Source organism: Lytechinus variegatus, chromosome 19 (assembly GCF_018143015.1).
Source record: "Lytechinus variegatus isolate NC3 chromosome 19, Lvar_3.0, whole genome shotgun sequence".
Classification (NCBI taxonomy): domain Eukaryota; kingdom Metazoa; phylum Echinodermata; class Echinoidea; order Temnopleuroida; family Toxopneustidae; genus Lytechinus; species Lytechinus variegatus.
Window position 1 is genome coordinate 17545729 of NC_054758.1, and position 12173 is coordinate 17557901.

Sequence of the window (12173 nt, forward strand, 5' to 3'; positions counted from 1 at the left end):
GTATGTCTTCTCTTGTGTCAGCGTCTGTTGTTTTACTTCCGGTACCGTATATTTGGTTGAGATCGAGATATGGGGCGCCAAGTGTAAAGCCATTTATAATTCTGCTACAAAATTAATGATTTTGTTTGTAACATAAAAACCCTGCAATTCTTATTTTGTTACAAAATCAAACGACAGCAATGACATTGTTACAAAATAAACCGACAGTAATGATATAGTTACATAATCAATCGACAGAAATGATTTTGTTACAAAGTCAATCGACAGAAATGATTTTGTTACAAAATCAATTGACAGAAATGATTTTGTTACAAAATCATTGAAAAGTTGTTACAAATGATTTTGTCAACCAATAGAAATGATTTTGTTACAAAATCAATTGACAGGAATTATTTTGTTACAGAATCAGTCAACATAAATGATTTTGTTACAATCAATAAGAGGAATGATTCTGTAACAAAATCAATCGGCAGGAATTCGGTTTTTTTTCTATTTTGTTTTGTAGGTATTCTATACATTTTCACCTCTCTTTGAACCATATTTCTTTCTCATCGCTTATTTTTTTCGTTTTTTTTTTGTATTCCACATTAATTCCCTCTCCCCGCTCTTATATAGCCGGCGAGCTGTCATTTCTTGCAGGATCGAATGTCGTGCTTTATCATAAAAAAGGTCTGGGTAAATATTTACCTAATTCGGGAATTCCAAGCAAACGACTTTTTGAAAAGCAGGGCCCTGCTGGGAACGATTTTTTTTATTGGGGATGCTGATGTCAATTTGACAAGCCCCCCCCAAAAAAAAAAGGTTTTCACTATAAAAGGAAGCTAGGTCATTTTGATCCAGTGAAATTTGACAAACAAAACAAAGGAAAATGTTATCTTTAGTTTAGTTTAGTTTAGTTTAGTTTACTCCAACGATGTTGTAGGACGAAGCCTGTTCATCGATCAAAGTAGAAATGTCTATTGTTGCTCTCCTTCAGACAAAATTAGATGCGCTACTTATGTTGGCATGGAGGGGTGGCAGGGGTATCGTAGACAGTGAAAAATCCCATGGAAACACACAAGAAACGAAAATTACTCAAAGTCATAGGCAATCTTCTCCCAATGCTTATCCAGTCTATTCTTAAAAGCAATCACTGAACAAGCAGTAACTACATCTTCTGGGAGACTGTTCCACACATCTATCACTCTTTACAAAAATAAAGGTAATTTTCGCCAGTCTAAATAAAAATAAAGATAATTTACCAGACAGAGTATTGAGTGGGAGTGTGTGGTTTATTAACAACACGGCCAAGAGGCCGGATAATCGGATATCCGCGCGCTGTACAATGTAGCGACAATGCATTCATAATCAACACATTGGCGTGACTCATTTTTCCTTCATATTATCTTCTCCCTCAATATCTAAACTATCCAACCATTAGTAACACAAAAACAACTCTTCTAAATCTAACATAATTCTATGTATTACCAACTAATCCATTAACAAATCAAAAATTGTAAAGCAACTCTCATTTGACTTTCTCTTTACAGCATAAAATATTAAATTGCCTTTCAACACTTTAAATCATCTACAAACTAAAAACCGATCAAATGTTTTTCAACATACAAATCATTACTACTTGCATATAACTTGCATAAAAAATCCCATTAAACTTCAGCAATCATCCAAAAATACACATTACAAATCCTCACTAATAAGTAGTTTTAACAAACACATAAACCATTTAACATTTTATCTTAATCTCCTTAATATACTGTCTATTCAAAAGTGGTGAATGGGGTAAGTCTGCTAAAATAATAAAACACAGCAATAAAATACAATGACAATCTAAAAAGATAAATGAAGCTATACAAAACTCCAATCAGATTCTTATCCATGAAGAGCAAAAAACTTTCAAATAATAAAATTGCCTATAAATCCTGCCTAGACATACAAACATATTTACATAAATGCACTGTTTTGTTAAAGTCAAATACATACAATATCCCACCAGCAAAGGAGGATACAATTTGTTCATAATGCCTATACCAAATTAATGATAAAACAACAATAACAGATACATGACAGGTATGATGATAAACAATTATATAATAAGACTATATTCAATCCAAATGAAATAAGGATATGATATGTTATGCATCAATAAACAAATGTCTCTAGTAAGTAAGTAAGTAATCTAAACATTAATGTAAGGCAAAACAGCAAACCTCAACATGATTATATTTCTACCAATAATTACTATTTACTTGTCAATAAACTATCAAAACATTACTCCATAATTAAACTGTATGCTGGTGTAAACAGTACAAACCATACATTAAATCAAACATCAAGAGTTCTGCTACCTCTCATTTAGCATCAGCTGTCATTTACAATTCCACTAACAATCAAATCAGGGTGACCAGACGTCCCGTATTTCCCGGGATTGTCCCGTATTTTGCTTCTTTGTCCCGGCGTCCCGACAAACCCTTCCCGGGACGCCTATTTGTCCCGTATTTCAGAATATTGAACAAAATGTATTTAAAAGTGACGAATTTTCATCAAAATAACCAACAGATGACGAAGCAGAGACAACAATAAAATCGATTTGCAAGTTCTACGGTGATTTTCTTGCTAACCCAATACATCGTAAACTAACTGGCCTCCTGCCATTGTGTGGCAGGCTACTAGCTAGGCATGTAGGATCTGACCAGATTCTCTCCACCAAACATGCCAAAATAATCACAAAATCGGCGGGAAATTTGTATGACTATATTATGGATTCTCAGATTACTGATTTGGAGATGTAATCTCGGAGGAACAAGTTATTGAGTTTTCATAACTAGATCTAGTTGTTTCAGCTTTCGTTTTGAGTCTTGTGTATGATGCCGCGATGTTTCATCTAATTTTTAAGTAAAAAAAAATCACTTTGAATTTTATTCATTTCTAAAACATTATTTTTAATTCTAAAATTATATTTGAAAAACACCAAATATCATTATGATTTTTGTTAGATTATTTAATTTTTTTTGCTTGAAGTTTGAACTTTTTTCCTCTTTCTTTTTTTTCTATCCTTCTTTCTTCATCTTTCTATCCTTCCTGCTTGCCCGTTTTTGTTCCATCTATCTTTATTTCCTATTTGTCTTTCCTGATCCTTTCTCTGTTCATTTTTCTTTTTCCCCCTTTTTCTTACCCGTCTTCTTTATCAAATTTCCCTATTTATATTCTTTCTTTCTTAAAACTTTTTCTCCCCCCTCCCTTTTCTTTAAATTCTTTCTCTTCCATTATGTTTTCATTCCCTCCTCACTTAAATTCTTTCTCCCTCTCTTCCTCCTTTCTTTCATTCTTCATTTTACTTTTCCTTCCAATTCTTTATCTCCCTCTCTCTCTTAATTCCTTCCTTCCTTCTTTCTCTGTTTGCTTCTTTCTTTCAAATGAAGGAAACATTTTTCTTTCCTTCATTCTTTCTTTCCTCATTTTTCTCACTTTTTTTCTTTCTCTCCTTTATGTTGTCTTTCACACATTGTATTCTTCTTCCATTCCCTTTTCTTTCTTTCTTTCTGTATTCAATTCAAAGAATGACGGTAACATTTTTCGCTATTTTATTCTTTCTTTTATTCTAACTTTCTTTTATTCTTTTTTCATTTTCCCTTTAATTTTTTCTTTCTTCTCAATTCATCTCTTTTCTTTCGTCTTTTCTTTCTCTCCTTCATTCTTTCGTTCACCCATCCTTCCAATTCTTTATAATTTTTCACAGGTGTAACCAGTGGCGTAAGTACGGGGGGCACGTACCCCCCCCCCCATCGGCTGGCCAAAAAAAACGGGGGAAAAAGAGAAAAAGATGGAGAAAGTGAGAGAAACGTAGTGGGAAGGAAAAATTATTGTTAATTATGTTATATTATATTAAAATTATGTTATATTACATAAAAATAAAAAAGATATCATAACTTTATAAAACATAATTTGCTCAGGGCCTATGTCTTCATTGTTCCTGATGCTCGCATTGTCTGTTTAACGAGATATATAATCCTGTTGTACTAAAACCTCCCGTTTTCAAGTCAATATACACCAAATATATTTCCTCACACTTCGAATTATTATTGTTTTATGCAGTGACATATCATTTTAAGGTCTTAATATCAAACATTTCACGTCCGCGCTTACGTTCGCATTAGTGGATTAGTGAGATATGTCCGCTCTTCATGAATTCCTAAAATCAGTCTCTAAAATATCCCTTTTTCTGATCTGAATATAAAAAATTTCAGCTTGCGCTCGCATCATTTGGTTAGTGAAATACGCATGGTCTACGTGAATTCCTACAAACAAGCCTTAGAATGTCCCTCTTCAGGTGTGAATTTCCTAATTTTTAACTCGCGCTTCGCGCTCGCAATATTTGATTAGTGAGAAGTGCATTTTAATCATGATTACAATGACTATAATACAGGTGCTTTATGTGTTTGGATGCATATAATTCTAAAAAATCAGCAAGCGCTTGGTACTCGCATTAGATTACTATGGTGAGATATGCATACTCTCAGATTCCTATAATATAGTCCTTAAAATGTCCGTTTGGGGTCAATATATACAAAAATTTCAGCTCGCGCATACATATTCGTTTAATAACACTGTCCTTAAAATGTCTCTATAGGTCAGTATACATAGCAACTGAGCGCGCTTACTAGGTGAATCAAAATTTTTGCCGGTGCCCCCCCCCCCATGCCGTGACTCACGGTACGCCACTGGGTGTAACACTGTGTAGCCTTCTTTGTTGATCTTTTTTTTGTCGATTGTCCCGTATTTCATTTTGTGAAATCTGGTCACCCTGAATCAAGTAGTAATATCTTCATCACCCTACCTCTTCATTCTATCTCTTTATCCCACCTTCACTTCATACTAGTAGGAAAACATATAACAACCTGCATCATGGTACATTCTTGCACCTTACACTCTACCTCTTCACTCTATCTCTTCATCCCACCTTCACTTCATAGGAACACACAACCTGCACCATGGTACGTTCTTGCACCTTACCCTCATTCATGAAACAACCATTTCAGTCATTCCAGTCCAGTCAACTCTTCAAACATTAATACTCAGCACACTGTCTACCTCCAATGTAATAAACAAGTGAGCAAATATCAAATACACTAACTCACACATCAACAAACATCGAAAAAGTCACATCCTAAACTCAGCATTTATCCAAAACAGAAATCAACGGTTAACTCTAATTACAGTGTCAAAATACACATTAAAAAAGGAAAAAAAATGAAAGTACATTGTATATAATCAAACACAATTCAGCCAGGTTGACGAAAAAACATACACAACATCGGGGTAAACAGTAGTTTAATGTAGTACAACCTGAAAAATGTACATGCAAAAAGTCAACACAGACAACATATAAGATCCAGACCTAATGAGCACAAATCATATGATGTGGGGTAGATGGGGGGTCCAAAGGGATGACTAGCAATGGGGCAGGGGAATGAAAGTCCAGGGCTTGACGTACGAGAGGGGAAAATTTTGGAGGGTGGTCATGGGCTGTGGTGAAGAGGCAAGGCTGGATCAGGTAGTCATCATCCGCTGCTGGGATATCGGAGGTGATACCAGACTGAAAGATATGGAATGCCGTATGGTGACTGGAACCTGTGGCTTGGGAAAGATTGGGACGTATGGGTGGGCTACTGTCTCTGTGAGAAAGGGGCAGAGGCACCTTACTAGAACATTCAGGGATGTCAGGAGGGATGGGTGTGGGACTACTCAGCAGAGGAATGGCAAATGGAGTAGGGGCCGGTAACATATGTATGCCGTCATCAGCGTGGGGCCCTGGAGGGTCAGGGAAACCGCAGGCTGTCAGTTGAGGATGGTCGGTAGGGCTGGCTGTCATCTGAAGGTCAGCGTCAAAGCAAGCATGGGCTCTCGAGGAAGGCGAACCGTGGTCATGGGCACCACGGGCTATTGTCTCTGAGGAACCGTGATCATGGGCACCACGGGCTATTGTCTCTTAGGAACCGTAACCATGGGCACCACAGGCTACTGTCTCTGAGGAACCGTAATCATAGGCACCACGGGCTACTGTCACTGAAGAGCTGTGATTGTGGGCACCATGGGCGACTGTCTCTGACGAACCGTGATCATTGGCAACATAGTGTGATGGAGGGTCGTGGCCATCGGCACAACAGGCTATCTTCATTGGAGTGGAATCAAAGGTGACATGATTCGACATCTCTGAACGATGGACTGTATTATCGGTTACTGTCACGGCTTCTGCAGAATCTGGTGGGTAGCGACGAGGGTGGTCGTCAGTCATCTCGATGGTATGAAGAATGGCCGGTGTAAGGTCACTTAGGCTATCAGTGTGTGAAAAGTCATGTGACTGTAAGCACTGTGTACAATCAGGATCATCGTAAGGGGGTTGTGAAGTTTCATGTATGTAAGGTGTAGTGTGTGAATGACCAGGTGGGTGTGGAGATGTCGGGATGTTAATAGAGTCCAACTCAACCACGAAATCATCACTGAGCGAAACGAACGAAAACCGGTTGTTGAGTGGATCCGAATCGGTTAAGTCTGACTGATCAGCTACCGGATCATGCGAGCATGGCGAAACGATCGAATCAGGCAAGCATGACTTATAATCGAACGAATCGGGCGAGCGCAGCGAAATGTGAGAATCGGACATGAGCAGCGAAACGATAGAATCGGGCTTGTGCAACGAGCAGACCGAAACGGGTGAGTGCAAATCATCGAGCTCAGGCAACTGCACTTCTTCGTTGGTCAAACCAGAACCTGACAGATGAGACTGAGCCTTCGAGACAGGCATACGAAACTTGTCGGATGTTTCAGGCACAATATCAGATGTAGGCCTATGCTCATCAACATCATGCACTAGGGGAGTATTGTGAACAACTTCACTATTCCTGTTCAAGGGCGCCGGAAGCGGGGGGGCAGGGGGGGCACTTGCCCCCCCAAAGAAAATTTTGGGGGGGCAAAACGAGATTTTGCCCCCCCCCCATGTGCCCCCCTAAAAGTAGAAAAATGATATTATTTAAGGACAAAAGTAAACGATAAAGGCACTTTTCTGCTTAAGAATTGTCATTTCTTTTGTCAAAAATGAAAAAATTTCGCCCCTGACGGGGCAATTACACATCTTAGTAAGCCTTGTGTCTTTTGACGAACATGTCCCTCTGTGAAACATACATTTGATAAGCCCCTTTTCCATCTAATTACAGTGTGATCACGTTTAACCTTTAATACCCCCATTCCACAGAGAACAAGACCGCTGGAATACTTTTGAAAGACCATGAATTTTGGTTGATCTTTCAGAGGTCTCTCAATGAACCTACAATGGTCTTTGAGGTCTTACACGAGTTTTGACCAATCTTTCAGTGATCTTCGTGGTCTTCATGGGCTCCAAAACTTTTTGAAACGGTTCAAAACAGTCTTACAACGGTCTTACAGGAATATTGTCTTTCAGTGGTCTTTCAGCAGTCTTTCAGCGGTCTTTCGATGAACTTTCAAAGGTCTTCATAGTCTTTCATTGATCTTTCGGCAGTCTCTCAATAATTCTGAAAGATCACTTATTGCTTAAAAGATCTCTGAAAGACCAATTAAAGATCTCGAGAGGACTAGTCTAAGACCAGTACGACAAGAAATATCCATCAGTCTTTCAGAGTTCTTTGAGGGGTCTTTCTGAGCCATTCCACAGAGATGAACAATTTCATTGATCTTCAAAACCGCTGTAAGACCTCACCAATTTTAAGTCTTTCAGTGGTCTTTCAATGGTCTCCGTTCTGTGGAATGGGGGCCTATTATAATGAATACATTTCAGACTAAAAAATTTGCATGCTGGCTGTGTCGGCTAACAAACGCGAGGTCGCCCAGAAACGCTCAGACCGGGGTGGTGTTTCATCAATATTTTCGTCCGACAAGTTGTAAGATCTGACAACTTTTCTGTATTCTGATTGGTTGAGAAGCATTGTTACCATAGTAACTGTCGGATAAAACAGGACTTGTCGGATAAAACGTCCTACAAGTCCTTTCATGAAACGCTCCCCGGACCAGATATCACCAACGCGCGTGAACGCTAGTTACTCGAGCAATATATGGAATCTGAAAATAGCTGTAAAACCGAAAAGTTTAAAGAGTTATAGAGGATTGAGTAATTGCTTATTGGATAAATGAGAAGATGCTATCTTGATCGAGTCGGCGAAAGGAGTGCAGAGCAGGAGTACTCATCTATCAACTAATCAAGCCTCTTCTTCAACCTTTTCTGGTTTACTGTCTTTATCAAGACTACGCCCGTTTGAACAAAAAATTACTCGACTATCAACTGTTTACTTCCTCCTATCAATTTTACTTCTTCCTCTATCCACTTTTTTTTCGAAAACTCCACATGGTGTACCGTCAACCACATCCGCTGTTGGAATGTAATTGTTTTCTTCTAAATAATGTTACATAATGTACATTATAAACTGCCGTAGTTTGTTAGTTCATGATTATTTACAAATGAATATTTCCTGGAATTTGATATTCATCATTTCCTAGTTATGGTCACATTTTCCCCAGAAAATATGTAAAGAAAAAAGAAGATTTTGAAGGGGCCATCCAAAAGTGCTTGCAGCCAAAGGAAACACATAAATCGAGTAATGTTTTAAATTTTCAGAAAAGTTTTAAATTGTTGGACAATAATTAAGCAGGTCATATTTCTTTTTCCTCCAGTTACAAAATATGAAACGTTTTGCCTATGCATGGATAATCAGGGACTCTCTCCAATGCTGAGGTCAGAAATTATTTAAATAGAATGGGGATTTAAGCGCTTATCGTCGTCTGCCACGTCAGAACAGTTTGACATTTTGAATTCAAAAAGACATTGATTAGAATGTATTTTGGTTCTGTTGTTACGCTTCTTCTGCTTAATACACTCCTTGAAACTTATAATAATTGTGCTCTCTCGCGTCGTCCGTGTATGCAAATGTACATAAATAAATATTTCTGAAAGGATATTGCATGAAAAATGTAATTTCTGGTATTTTGAGTCAATATAAGCGTATTACGTAATTTAATTGATCAGACACGAAAACCACATTCCGAATTATAAGATCGTTTTGCGCGTAGGTTCTCATAAACTCTGAATATAGTCTTTCGTAGTGAATTCTATGTTTAATTCTCAAGAAATTTATTTTTGAATTCTCTTTAATAGAAACGTAACTTTTAAACTCCATTTTTACACAAAGTCCTTACCGTGGGGGGGGGGGGTCCCACGCCCTCTCCCGCTCGATCGCTTCGGTATCTCACGCTGTCAAAAATATTGTGCCCCCTTCGGGATTTTGCCCCCCCAAAACTGAAAGTGTTCCGGCGCGCCTGTTCCTGTTCGGTCGGATTTGACTAACCCCACTTGACTCTACACAATTGGCGGAACATTCAGACTCCAAGGAGTGGACATCCTTAGACACAACACTCAGATTCGGTTGACTCTCATCTGAGTAGACACCAAGATCTTGCTCACTATTCCCTGGGACTATAACAATGGGGTCTGGCCTAGACACCACATGCATAGGATCAACATCGCCACCAATCTCATCATGAGTAAACTGATCTAGATCTACACGAGTATTCTTGCACACCAAAGATTTGTCACTCATGACACCACTTGGTTTACTATGATAGATGAAAACAGAATCATCACTGAATGTGATCAGATGCCTAGCTGGTCTAACCGATATGTCATTTGCCTCCATAAATGGGGCACCAGCAACAATTCCAGCATTTGTCATGGCATCATCCTCAACAACCAAACCATCAAATTGTAATTCTAGGCCATCACGAAAGAGTGGAAAATAAGTGAGGCCAATAATATAATTTCTGCTGACATGTTTAGATATTTCATTGTACTCATCTTCAATCACCATCTCATCAATCAATATCTCCAATCCCAATATCTCTGCCATTGATTCACTAATTAAATTCACCTCACATGCACTCCTAATCTCTATTTTCACTTCTTTCTGTTCATAATTCTCATCAAAACCACACAATGCATGGAAATAAGGGGATGTAACTGTGTTACAAGGATTGGAGCATCGCTCCATTCTACTATTAACCGCCACGCCCTCTCGCGAGGCGGTGCCCTTGGCCGCGGACACGCCCACATGTATCTTCGAGCAACTATTCATACTGCACATGAATTTAAGGTGAAGGGACTACACACTCAAAATGCAAAAGAACTCAAACCTATCACCGTTAGTCTAACGGAGCGCCTGGCCCCTTGTATAGAGTAAGAATTATCGGACTGTTGGTAGGATCACCTTAGGGCCTTAGGTTCAGACCACAAGCTGCCACCACGACAGTCTAAATAAAAATAAAGATAATTTACCAGACAGAGTCTATTCCCACTAGACTGGAACATACTCTCGACCTGTTCCTGACAAATAGACCAGCCTTCATCAACAATTGTCAGTCGATGCCTGGAATTGGTGACCATGACATCGTGTGTATCAACACCGACATCATACCACGCAGACGCAAACCTGCCAAACGCAAGATCTATCTGTGGGACAAGGCCAACATGGAGGATGTCCGTAAAGGAGGTGAAAGGATGGCTGAAGAATTCTTTAGCAAATACGACGCGTCCTCATCGGTAAATGAGATGTGGTCATCCATTAAAACAGAATTACAGGAAATACTTGACAAACATGTTCCATCAAAATTCACCACTCAAAGATACAATCAACCCTGGGTCAACAGGAAAGTTAAGAGGTTAAGTAGACAGAAACAAAGAGCCTACAACAAGGCCCGCTCATACTGTGGTCCGAGGAAGGCACGGATGTGGGAGAAATTCATCTCACTGAAGAGGAAAACGCAGAAAGCTTGTAAGGAGGCCTACGAGACATACATAAACAACATCATTTGTCCTGATCTTCGATCTAACCCCAAAAGATTCTGGAGCTACATCTCAAGCAAGCGCTGTGATAGTAATGGCATCTCCCCCCTTCGTGGACCAACTGGCGCAACTTTCACCAGCAGTAAGGACAAGGCAAACCTCCTCAACGACCAATTTTCATCAGTCTTCAACAACGTTGACGAGGACAGGGAGCCCATCCCCAACCTTGGTCCTAGTCCGTACCCCCGCCTATCGCACATTGACGTCACTTCAAATGGAATAATCAAACTCCTTAAGAAACTAAACCCACACAAAGCATCTGGACCCGACAACATTCCTCCCCGACTTCTGAAAGAACTCGCAGATATTCTTGGTCCCGTTCTTGCCACTCTTTACCAAGCATCAATTGACACTGGCATTCTACCAGAGGCATGGAAATCTGCTAATGTAACACCCATCTATAAGAAAGGGGACAAGAGTTTACCATCCAACTACCGCCCGATCTCTTTGACCATCATATGCTGTAAGATCCTAGAGCATATCATCCACAGCACCATAATGGGCCATCTTGATGTTCATAAGATTCTCACTGATGTGCAACATGGCTTCAGGAAGGCAAGATCTTGTGAGTCCCAGCTGATCCTAACCGTGGACGACCTTGCTCGCAACATCGACGCATGTGTCCAGACTGATGTGATTCTGCTTGACTTTGCCAAGGCTTTTGACAAGGTGCCCCATCCTCATCTTTTACGTAAGCTAGAGTACTACGGTCTCTCCGGCAGCCTCTTGACGTGGATCAGAAATTTCCTTCATGGCCGTACTCAGCGTGTAGTAATTGACGGGGAAAGTTCCGACATTGCACCAGTAACCTCAGGTGTACCCCAGGGCAGTGTACTTGGGCCGCTCCTTTTCCTGGTCTACATCAACGACCTTCCCAACTGTGTCTCCGATGGCACCAATGTCAAGCTCTTTGCCGACGATACCATGGTGTATAGGGCCATCAACAGCCATGATGATGCAGTTCAGCTGCAACAAGATCTAAATGCACTACAAGAATGGGAAAGGAAATGGCTAATGGAATTTCATCCCGGGAAATGCCAGGTTCTTCATGTCTCCAAACGGAAGAAAAAAGACCGACATAGCCATACATATACAGTCCATGGAACTGAACTAAAGCCTGTTGAATCTGCCAAGTACTTGGGCGTTGAGATTTCGAGTGATCTCTCCTTTGACAGACACATTGACAACATTACCAAAAAGGGAATGAAGACACTTGGCTTCTTAAGGAGAAACTTGCCCGGTAAGTCATGCT